Here is a 12,385-nt window from a genome sequence, read left to right as displayed (position 1 = left end):
TGAACCTGTGAAGTTCAAACTTGTGTTGTTCAAGAGGCAACTGTATTATAAAACTACAGTTGTGTTCAATGCTAAGGAAAGGCAAATGGTTCAATGAGAACATTTAATAAGGAGATTTGGCATTGTGTCACTGAACCAAGAATTGAAGGATAAGTAGGTGAAAGGACGTGGAGGGAAGTGAAGAGGGTGAAAGGAGTTTGCTAGGTAGCGGGAAAAGCATACTCAAAGGTCTATGAGAATGGAAGAGTCAAGAAACAGAAAGACCAGCGAAGAAAATAATGGTAGAGATGAGACTGAGAGATAGGCAAGGGTCTGGTAGAGATGAGACTGAGAGATAGGCAAGGGTCTGGTAGAGATGAGACTGAGAGATAGGCAAGGGTCAAATCAGGCAGGTCCTGTAGGCCAAGGCAAGAGATTTTGATAAGAACTATAGAAACTGAAGTGTTTTAAGCAGGGTTGGGGCGTGGCTAATTAGTCAGATAAGGGCCGCATATTCAGATTTGCATTTGAAATGATCTGTTGGCGGCACCGAGGAGAATGGATTTGAAGAGGGGAAGATTGTATGTGAAGTCCAAGTGGGAGCTAGTTGCATTATTCCAGGTGGAAGACTGTGGTAGCTTAGGCTAGGAGGATAATAGCCAGAGGTTTCAAGAACGGGATAGAGATAGTTGCTAGAACTCATGATGACTTGAAATGGATTGACTGGGGTTGGGATGTGAAAGAGAGGCAGGTCATGGATTATTCATAGGATTCCTGTTTGTGCAGCTGGATTCTGTTTTCTGAGATAGGGAATACAGGAAGAAAACCGTTGTGAGAGGCAGAGTTAGATTTTGGGCATGTAGAATTTGAGATACCCTGGGGGCCTCCAGGTGGAGATAAAAGTAGGTAGAATATAAGCTCATATTATGGTATCATATTATCTAGGCAGAAATTCTGCCTCCTCTACTCCCTGGTTTGTGATAAGGACAAGTTACTTAGCCTACTTTTAAGAAGTAAAAAAGAATGAGGACTGAGCATGGAGCTTAGATGAAACATATGGCCTGGAGATATGGATGTATGACTCATTTGCATATAGGTGGATGTAGTTGAAGTAAAGGGTAAGAACAAAGTCTTCCAGGGAGAAAGTGCAGAATGAAAGAAGGCAGCCTGTGTGGTACCAAGTGTGTTCACTGCCTTCTCCTGAAACTCTCATTCGTGGAACTCTGAGAGTATCCTGTCCTGGCTCTCCTCCCACCTCTTTTCTGCCACTCAACTATTGCTGTATCCCAAGTATTGATCCTTTCTGTGTTTTTTTTTTTTTTTTAAATCTTGGAGAGCTTAATGGTTTTGTTGCTTCCACTATCCATTTTATGTGGAGTAATTTCAAAATCTGTATTTCCAATCCTTACCTCTTTCCTGAGTTTCTAATATCTACCTTAGCTGTATTCTAGAATTTCTACATAGATGTCTTTTCATCTTCCCAAATGCAACATATCTGAATTTTTTTTGAGACGGAGTCTCGCTCTGTCGCCCAGGCTGGAGTGCAGTGGCGCAATCTCAGCTTACTGCAAACTCCGCCCTCTGGGTTCACGCCATTCTCCTGCCTCAGCCTCCCAAGTAGCTGGGACTGCAGGTGCCTGCCACCACGCCTGGCTAATTTTTTTGTATTTTTAGTAGAGACAGGGTTTCACCATGTTATCCAGGATGGTCTCAATTACCTGACCTCATGATCCGCCCGCCTCGGCCTCCCAAATATCTGAAATTTTTATTACTCATCTTTCGTCTCTGGATTCACCTTGCGATTCCCATTTCTATCTGTGGTATTAATCACTCCCAACACTTAAACATTTTTTACTCTTTCTCATCCCCATTTTTCTAATAAACATTACATTATTAAGCTTTATTTCTCTCCATTTCCTTTTTGCTAGTAATTACTAGTTCAGTCCTAATTATTTCATTCTTGGATTCTTTCAGTAACACATTTAATAATATGGGAGGACATGACTATCAAAAGATACAATTACAGCAAATTTAGCTTCAAGTTCAAATTGGCTTTTATTTGTGATTCCAGAATCAAACAACACCTCATTTTATAAAATAGAATGAGTGTTCAGATGAAGTAAGCAGAGGAGTTTGGCTTCATAGGCAGAAAAGGGTAGAAGAAAGCAGAAATGGAACAAAAAGTAGATTGGTCGGTTCAAAATTTCTTTCCTTTATAGTGTTAAAACAGGGAACATCCTCATCATGCTAGCTTAGGTAATTCGTACTCCTTCTGATTGGCTGCTATGAATCTTCTGTTTTTGGAAAACTGGCCTGTTTCAGAGGTCAGTTTGATTATGTGGCACCTAATGTGAACGACTTCATTCTGGTTGGTTTGGTCTCTTGGGACCTCGTGCAGGAGGCTAGGCCAAACAGTGGCCTCCCATACTTTGTTTACATGGCACAGTTAAGAATATAAGCTCATATTATGGTGTCATATTATCTAGGTACAAATTCTGCCTTCTCTACTCCCTAGTTTGTGGTAAGGACAAGTTACTTAGCATCTCTTTGACTCAATTTTCTCACTTATAAAATGGGGATAATACGCTTGAGCATGGGAGGTAGAGGCTGTAGTGAGCTATGATCACTACACTACCACTGCACTCTAGCCTGGACAACATCTCACCCAGGCTAGAAATCTCACCTTTGAAATCTCTTAAATGATAAGAGTGACTTTTGAATGCTAGTGAGATGACTGGTTGCAAGATGGGGGCTGGTCACCAGAAAGACCAAGGCATGATGAGAGTTGGGACTTTCAGCCCCATCTCCCGGCCACCAGGGAGGGGAGAGAGGCTGCAGACTGAGTTGATCACCAATGACCAGTGTAATAAATCATGCCTATGTAATAAAGTTTCCATAAAAAGTTAAAAGGATAGCTTGTGGGGAGCTTCTGAGTAGCTGAACATATAGAGGTTCCTTGAGGGTGGCATGCCCAGAGAGGGCATGGAAGCTTCATACCCCCTCTCACATGCCTTGCCCTATGTACCTCTTCCAGCTGGCTGTTCATCGGTATCCTTTGTAATATCCTCCATAATTAGTGGGTTGATGTAAGTAAAGTGTTTGCCTGAGTTCTGTAAGCTGCTCTAGCAAGTTAACTGAATCTAAGGAGGGGGTTGTAGGGGCTCCCAATTTATTGCTGGCCAGTCAGAAGTATGGTGACAATCTACTACTCGTGACTGGCATCTGAAGTGGGGGGAATTCTTGCAGGCCTGAGCCCTCAACCTGTGGGATCTGACCCTATTTCCAAGTATATAGAATCATAATTGAACTAGAAGACACCCAGCTGATGTCCACTGCAGAGCTGATTGCTTGGTGTGTGGGGAAATAATTCCCACACATGCGGTGTGGGAAGTGTTGTGTTGAGTGGTATGTGAGAGTGGAGGGGAAAAAATGTTCACTAATTCAATTTCCTTTATAGGGTTGTGGTGAAAATTAAATTAAAAAGTGCATGTTAGCACAGTGTCTACCAAGTAATAATAACTAAATACATTATAGATATTGTATAGTATTGTTATTCTTTATTCTTATTCTTACTAGATGAATAGCTCCCTGCCTTCCCTTATATCTCTCTTGGCTCAATCCATCGCACATCATTGCCAGATGAATCTTCCTAAAACTTTAATCAAGTTATTCTGCTTAAGCACTTGCAGTGACTTCTCTTTGCCAGAGTAAATTCAGTTTGCCTGGGTTCCTGCACCATCTGGAGCCATCATGCCTTTTCAGTCTTATTTCCCCTCTACTCAAGTCCTCTACTCTAGCTAGTTTTGTTTCTTTGCTGTCCTGAACGCCACTTGGTTTATTTAACTCTGTGCCCTATACTGCCTTCTTTATCTAGATTGTCCTTTCATCTCCTTCCAAATCCTATGGAGCTCTTGAATTCTCAGCTCCAACTCACCTCTTCTACCAAGCCATGCCTAACTACCCTTAAGCCATCAGAATCTGAACATCTTTGAAACTTCTGTAGCACTTGCTTTTGTCATTTAATATCTACAATATTTAGATTGAGACTGTTACTATTCTGTTTAGTCTTATCTTTTCTTCTTGAGATGCTCATTCCTTTCCAATCTTACTTTCTGATATTTCATAATGTGAACCCTTCACCAATATGTTTACTAAACACTCAAATGTCAGCTGTGATGATGATGAACAATCAAAAATTTCTCCAGACATCACCAAATGTCCACCGTGGGGTCAACATATCCAGGACTGAGAATCAACATCTAGTATTCACAACATCTAGCATTGCTACATGATGATGATGATGAAGAGCTGATGTACATTTCCACTGATAGTCATACACAGCCTTCTCTGTTTATGTCTCTTTCCAGCAATCACAAAGGCAGTGTGTTATACAGGAAACAGCAACAAAGGATCAGGAATCAGGAGACTAGAGTTCTGGTCTCAGTAATTTGCTCTCATAATTTGGATAAGTTAGTCAGTGTTTCAGCTACTTCACCTACAAAATAAATAGTTAAATGAGATATTGTTAATTGCTTCCATTCTAAAATTCTTTTCTTCTTAAATCTATTTTTTAAGGGCCAACTCATTTGTTATTTTCAATTATTCTTATTTACATATTAAGCATTTTTACTCATATTTTGCCTTACTGTTATTACTTTTCCAAGTATATGTGTCTTATTCTCTCAAGAATATTAAGCTTTTTGGGGCACCATATGTCTTATATTTGTTGTTATTCATAACATCTAGTATTGCCGCATGTACAGTGAAAATCAAGTTTGGTTGAATTAATTTTGCTTTATCTTCATTTTTGGTAATTTTAGCCTTTATCCCTCAGGAGAAGAACATTTAGTTACTACCTTTCACTTAGTAATTTATTTCTCTTAGTTCTTGTCCTGAAATTACTAATAATCAATGAGATTCCTCATTTGGGAGGGACAGATATTGTAAATGTTGATGCAGAGTGAAAGATATTAATGTTGTAAATCAGGGTTTCTCAACCTCGGCACTATTGACGTTTTTGTCTTGATACTTCTTTTTTATTTTTTATTTTATTTTATTTTATTTATTTTATTTTATTTTTGAGATGGAGTCTCACTCTGTCGCCCAGGATGGAGTGCAGTGGCGTGATCTCGGCTCACTGCAAGCTCCACCTCCCGGGTTCACGCCATTCTCCTGCCTCAGCCTCCCGAGTAGCTGGGACTACAGGCGCCCGCCACCACGCCCAGCTAATTTTTTGTATTTCTAGTAGAGACGGGGTTCACTGTGTTAGCCAGGATGGTCTTGATCTCCTGACCTCGTGATCTGCTCGCCTCAGCCTCCCAAAGTGCTGGGATTACAGGCGTGAGCCACCCGCCCAGCCTTGTCTTGATACTTCTTTGTTATGGGAGCTGTTCTGTGCATTTTAGGATGTTTGGCAGCATTCCTGGCCTCTACCCACTAGATGCAGCAGCACTCTTTCAACTGTGACCATCAAAAATGTCTCCAGACATCACCAAAAGTCTACTGTGGGAGTTGCAACATCCAGGATTGAGAATCAACTATTTTAAATAAAAGGAAGACTAGACACGCCAGATGGTGAACGAGGTTTTCTTGTATTTCTTTTCTTTTTTTTTTTTGAATTTTACTTTAAGCTTTGGGATACACATGCAGAATGTGCATGTTTGTTACATAGGTATACATGTGCCCTAGTGGTTTGCTGCACCTATCAACCCGTCATCTAGGTTTTAAGCCGCTCATGCATTAGTTATTTGTCCTAATGCTCTCCCTCCCCTTGCCCCCCACCCCCTGACAGGCCCCCATGTATGATGTTCCCCTTCCTGTGTCCATGTGTTCTCACTGTTCAACTCCCACTTATGAGTGAGAACATGCAGTGTTTGGTTTTCTGTTCTTGTGTTAGTTTGCTGAGGATGATGGTTTCCAGCTTCATCCATGACCCTGCAAAGGACATGAACTCGTGAATGAGGTTTTCTTTACATCATATTTCTTTGTATCTGGTTTACTTCTTAAATTTTTAGAAATAAGAGATCCTCTATCACTTTACCCAATTATCTCCACTGGTAACATCTTGCAAAACTACAGTGCAATATCACACAAGGATATTAACATTGATAAGGTCAAGATAAAGAACAAAGTTCCCTCATGTTGCCATTTTATATCCACACCCAATGTCTTTCCACCCTGACTTCCTATTTAAATGGAATCATACAGTATAGAACTTTTTGGGATTTTTTTTTCACTCAAAAAATTATCTGGAGATTCATCCAGGTTGTTGTTGTTTTCCATTGTTGAGCAGTATTCCATGGCATGGATGTATCACAGTTTGTTTAAACATTTACCTGCTGGGGGACATCTGGATTATTTCCATTTTTTTTTGCAATTTTGAACAGTGTTACTATAAACATTCACATACAGATTTTTGTGTGAGTATGTTTTCATTTCTCTGGAATAAATGCTTAAGAGCACAATTGCCTGGCTCTATGGTAGTTGCATGTTTAGTTTTAAAAGAAACTGCCAAACTAATTTATTTTCATGTACATTTTACATTCCCATCAGTGGTGTATGAATGATGCAGTTTTTGTGCATCCTCACCAGCATTTGGTATTGTTAGTTTTTAATTTCAGCCACCCTCTAGGTATGTAGTAACATTTCATTGTGGTTTTAATCTACATTAAATTCAATGTAGCTAATAATGTTGAAAATCTTTTCATGCATTTGTTATTTGAATATTCTCTTTAGTGAACTGTTTTCATGTCTTTTGCTAATTTTCCAGTTGTATTATTTATTTTTTTAATGTTGAATTTTCAGAGTTCTTTATATATTCTAGATATTACTCTTTTGCCAAATAGGTGGTATAAAAATATTTTCTCCTGGTCTATAGGTTGTATTTTTATGCCCTTAATAGAGCCTTTCACCAAGCAAAAGTTTTAAAATTTATTAAGTCCAATTAATTAATTTTTCCTTTTATGGATCATACATTTAGTGGCAAGTCTAAGAACTCTTTACTTAGTTCTAAATCCCCAAAATTTTCTCCTTTTTTTCTAAAAGTTTTACATAGTTTTACATTTTGTATATTTAAGTCTGTGATCCATCCTGAGTTAATTTTTGTATAAGGTGGATATGGTTTGGATATGGTTTGTTTGTCTCCACCAAAACTCATGTTGAAATTTGATCCCCTATGTGGTGATATTGGGCTGTGGGACGTAGTGGGAAGAGTTTGGGTTTTGGGGGTGGATCTCTCATGAAATGGCTTTGCATTCTCACTCTGGCAACACAGGAATGGATTAGTTCCCATAAGAGTGGGTTGTTATAAAGTCCAGATGTTCTTCAGGTTTTCTCTCTTTGTACCTGTTCTCTTCTCTTTTGACCTTGTCTGCCATGTTATGACACCCTCACCAGAAGCCAGGGTGGCCATGTCCTTGAACTTCCAAGCCTGCAGAACCATGAGCTAAATAAACCTCTTTTCTTTCTAAATTACCCAATCTCAGGTGTTTAGAGAATGGTTTACCCTTAGAGAATGGTTCTGGTGAACTTCTGGATTTAAAATCTCCTTACTAATTAAGTACTGTTTTAACTGGGGGCAGAATGTGTACCTTAAAAGAACGTAGGGACCTAATGGCTGTTTTCCTGCTGATGGGACAGTATCAGAACTAAAATTTGGCTTTGAAGGACAATTTACTCCTAATTGTTGAAGGCAGAGTTTTCCCATTCACAGAAAGGGCATAAAGCCTGGTCTCTAGTATAGGGGTGCAAAAAGGGAGGAGAATTGGGAGGCCAGAGTGTTACAGCAATGGACCAACGCTGTGCCTCATGGAGAGGATTCCTATTCCACTAGGTGGCGACGTTGACCTAGAGATACAGTGCGCTTCCCAGAGGAAGGGTAGAGGGAGAAATGCTTATTGAGAAAGGCTCTTTGCTCTTAGAAAATGACAGAAAACAGCATTCCCTTGTGCTATATTCTCAGTTACTATGGCATTCGCTAATCTTTCCTAACAGGACTATTTCCCTGAACTGTAAAGATTCTCAAACACTGCATACACAGAGTGGATAGGAGACATGGCATTTACCGATAGGAAAGGAGGAAATTTTGCGGTAGGACAGCTGTAGATCCCGTTGTGGACACCCAGCCGGGCAGTTGGAGGCGGGGTCAGCCCAGAAGCCTTCAGATAACACCAGGGTGTAACCCTGGCCAGAAATCTTCAGTTGCTTCAGGACCTTTTCTAGCCCCACACGACGGCTAGGTCCTCTGTGAGAGAAAACTGGTTCGAGAAGCACGGCCAACATTCTCAATGACCCGTGAGTATTGAGAAGTTCTCGATGTTCTCCCAAGCAAGCCTAACATCCGAGACTTCCAGGATGGCGGCCGCCCTATTAGCATTTAGGTGGCTATAGGATGCCCATTGTTTGATTTGAATTTAAGGTGGAGTCGAGAGCCTCCAAATGAAAGGACAGAGTTGAAAGTTAAGTTCTGCACCTATACTCACCCCTCTGATGAATATACCTTCTGTTCTGATTCTGATCCTGGGCGAGTCCCCACAATGAAGTGGTGTTGTTTGTCTGGGGAAATAACTGAGGTTCGTTGTCTCGCGCTAAGGAAAACGAAGATGTGGACACACACGGAATGGGTTTAAGAGCAGAAAGTTTAATAAGTGAAAGAAACAAGAGGAAAGCTCCCCTGTGTAGAGGGAGGGGGTTTCCGAAGGGATCTCCCGGGTTGCGGTGGGAAGCGGCTGGTTTTATAGAGGGCTTGAGGAGGCAGTATCTGATTTACATAGTGCCCAGGGGTTTGGTTAGACCGAGTGTGCCATTTACATAGTCCACAAAGAGGCTGGCCATCCCACCCTAATCTTTCTTTTATTAGGCAGATGTGGTTTCCACCTGGCCGGTGCCATGACACCGGCACACATGGCGACAAGGAGAAGGGAGAAGAAAACCTCTATGTTGTATATACCTGGCTTTTGGCATAGCTGCCAGGATTCACCTGTGCAAGCTTCCAGCTTGCTTATCTATGCTTGCAGCTTGATTTTTCAGGCTACTTTCTGTTAGAAAAGAAATGATTTGGGGGCTGCTTTCTATTAAAAGCAAAACCTTACCAAGGACTCCTGTACCCTCACTATCTGCCTAAATAATTTCTTAACGCCTATATTATTCCCTTTAAATAAATTTTTTTGCGGTGTTTGTCTTATTGTTATTAGGTTATGAGAATTCATTATATATTCAAGAAATATATAATTCATTGTATATATAGTTTTATAAATTAAATATAAATATATAAATATATAATTTATTACATAGTCAGGAAATATATTCAGTCCTTTTTGGGAAATATTTTCTCTCAGTCTATAGTTTGTCCTTTCTTATACTTAACAGTATGTTTTTTAGAGCAGAAGGTTTTACTTTAAAAAATTATTAATATTATTTTGACTGATACCTTTGGCTAGAACATTACTGGTGTATAGAAATGGTGCTGATATCTGTACATTAATTTTGTATCCTTAAACTTTAACTGAATTCATTTATCAAATCTAAGAGATTTTTGGTGGAGTCTTTAGGGATTTCCAAATATAAGATTATATCGTCAGTGAACAGGGATAATTTGACTTTCTCTTTTTCAATTTGGATGTCCTTTATATTTTTCTGTTGTCTGATTGCTTTGGTGAGGACTTCCAGTACCATGATGAATAAGAGTGGTGAAAGTAGGCAACTTTGTCTTGTTCCAGTTCTTAGAGGGAATGCTTTCAACTTTTTCCCATTTGGTATGATGTTGGCTATGAGTTTATTATATGTGACTCTTATTATTTTGATGTATGTTCCTTTGATGCCTAGTTTGGTGAGGGTTTTTATGATAAAGGGATGCTTAATTTTATCAAATGCTTTTTCAGCATCTATTAGATGATCATATGATTTTTGTTCTTAATTCTGTTTATGTGATGTATCTTATTTGTTGATTTGCATATGTTGAACCATTCATGCATTTCTGGTATAAAAGTCACTTGATCATGGTGTATTATCTTTTCAATGTGTTGTTGAATTTGGTTTGCTGATGTTAAATACAGTGAATTCTAAATTTCTCTTCAAAGAATCAGTATGTCAGTATGTTCAGTTCTTTGTTCTCCATTTTAAAGTTTAACTTCCTCATTCTCCTCATCTCCTTGCCCCTAGTTTCAGTAAACAACCTTTTACACCAGTTCTAATCAGTAGTTCACATCTGTTCCCCTGCTCACCTACTCTGCCCTGAGTCACCCCTGGTCACTTGCTTTGTCCTGAGTCACCCCTGGTCACCTGCTCTGACCTGAGTCACCTTTAGTCACCTGTTCTGTAACCATCCTTCCCGCCAAAACTGCTCACCCCACCACTCTGGTTCATACCCCTGCTCTCTTTAAAATAGCCAGTCAGAATTAGCTTAAACTGTGTGGTTCAACCCTAGCCAATAGGGGAACGAGACAGCAGTAGGGGCTACCTGCATCAGGGATAAGACCCCCTTCTCCTTCTTTGTTCAGGTGTGCTCTTGCCATTGCTCCATCTGTGAGATGCACCCTTCTATAGAAGTAAATTGCCTTGCTGAGAAAATTTATGCTTGAGTGCTATCACTTTTGCAGCACTGAAATACAAAGACAAATTTGAGAGCTCGTCCAGGATTCCCATTCTCTTCTGGGGAGGGTCTAGATCTCTCCCGTGAGGAGGCATGCCCACTGCCTTGTCGCAGTGGCTTCAGGGGTAAGGAATCAAGACCCACCTGGTGTGAGGAATAAACCCAGACTCTCAGCAATGCAGAAAAAACCAGCTGGCAACATGGGGGAAAGGATCCTCACATACCGCTGCGACCAGGTAACTCTGTGCACAGACCAAGGTAAGAAATGTCGCAGGGACAACAAAATACTTCCCTGGTGGTGGGGTTATTCTGGGGGTTGAAAGTGTGCATGAATGCAAGGAGCCCCCAGCAGGTGGGGCTAAAGGATAGGTGAGACATCTCTAATATGCGCGATTGAGTCTAATGGCCCCAGCAAGCCTCCAGAGAAGGATAGGCGAGACATCTCTAATACGAGAGATTGAGCCTAACCAGGACCCAGTGTGGGAAATACCCCAAGCAAGACAGGGAGCAAGAAGGATAAAGATGGTAATAAGGATATTCCCCTTTATAGCCCCCTAGGTCTCATGTTAAAATACTGGAAGGATAATGAAGGGACTAAACATAAGAAGAAACAACAAATGATAAAATATTGTTGTTTTATTTGGACTCAGGGCCCCATCCTCAAACCCTCAATCTTCTGGCCAAAGTTTGGGTGGAATGAGAATGTAATATGCTAGCTTCTAATTCAATATGTTAATGATAAAAGTCCAGTTTCTCAAGAAGAGCAGGTCTTTGTTGGAGGCAGGGACCTGTCCTCCTTTTTTCCTTAAAAACAACTAGGGAAGAGCCCAACCTTGCACCTCAAAATGAAAAGTCAGAGGAGCCAGTTCCCATGCCTAAAGACTCCAGCACATGGGACCCCCTAGACCATCTACCCCTGCTCAGTGTCCCCAATCTTTCCCCTCAGACAGCTGCTGCTGCCTCAGATTCCATTCCAAATCCTTCCTCTGTTCACGTTATCCCTCCTTCTTATAACCCTGACTCTTGGGAATTACCATCCCAAGAGCCTGTTCCCTCCCAACCTAAATACCCCTCTCTAAAAGGACTCTAGCATGAAGTAGAACATTGTAAAAAATATAATCAGAATTTCCCATTTCCCTCTGCACCTAAGGAGTCAGCCTTGACTCTCTTTCCCTTAAAAGAGGTACCAAAAGGAGAGGGAGCCATTGGCTTTATAAATGCTCCCTTAACCAGTTCAGAAGTCCAGAACTTAAAAAAGGAGCTTAAGCCACCACTAGATGACCCTTACGGAGCATCAGATCAAATTGATCAATTCTTAGGACCTCAGTTATACACTTGGGTCAAGTTAATGTCCATCTTGGGCATCCTCTTTTCAGGGGAAGAAAGGAGTATGATTCATAGGGCTGCTATGGTAGTTTGGGAACATGAGCATCCTCCTGGTCAAAACGTTCCTACCACGGAACAGAAATTCCCTGCCCGAGACCCCCAGTGGGACAATAACAATGCAGATCACCGGGAAAACATGCAGGACCTAAGAGAGATGATAATAAAAGGAATTTGGGAATCAGTACCCCGAACCCAAAATCTTTCTAAAGCATTTGATATACAACAGGAAAAGGATAAAGGGCCTATGAGATTCCTAGACAGACTGAAGGAGCAAATGAGACAATATGCAGGCTTCAATTTGGATGATCCCCTTGGGCAAGGAATGTTAAAACTCCAATTTGTCATTAAAAGTTGGTCAGACATTTCAAAAAAATTACAAAAGATAGAAAATTGGGTAAACTGGCCCCTAAGTGAACTTCTCAGGGAAGTTCA

At 40.6% G+C, this 12,385-nt stretch overlaps 1 long non-coding RNA gene across 1 annotated transcript in view; it reads right to left on the bottom strand.

Moving 5' to 3' along the window:
* Positions 1–3,487: 3,487 nt before the first annotated feature.
* LOC134759435 (uncharacterized) overlaps positions 3,488–12,385 on the bottom strand; it is a 34,559-nt gene continuing 25,661 nt past the window's right edge. Inside the window, exons 2-3 of the long non-coding RNA XR_010135614.1 lie at positions 5,816–5,913; positions 3,488–4,474 (exon numbers count right to left, since the gene is read on the bottom strand). This is a non-coding gene — a long non-coding RNA (uncharacterized LOC134759435). The remainder of the gene's footprint in view (positions 4,475–5,815; positions 5,914–12,385) is intronic.

Source organism: Pongo abelii, chromosome 9 (assembly GCF_028885655.2).
Source record: "Pongo abelii isolate AG06213 chromosome 9, NHGRI_mPonAbe1-v2.0_pri, whole genome shotgun sequence".
In the NCBI taxonomy this organism is placed as follows: domain Eukaryota; kingdom Metazoa; phylum Chordata; class Mammalia; order Primates; family Hominidae; genus Pongo; species Pongo abelii.
This window is presented reverse-complemented; position numbering and strand designations above follow the sequence as displayed.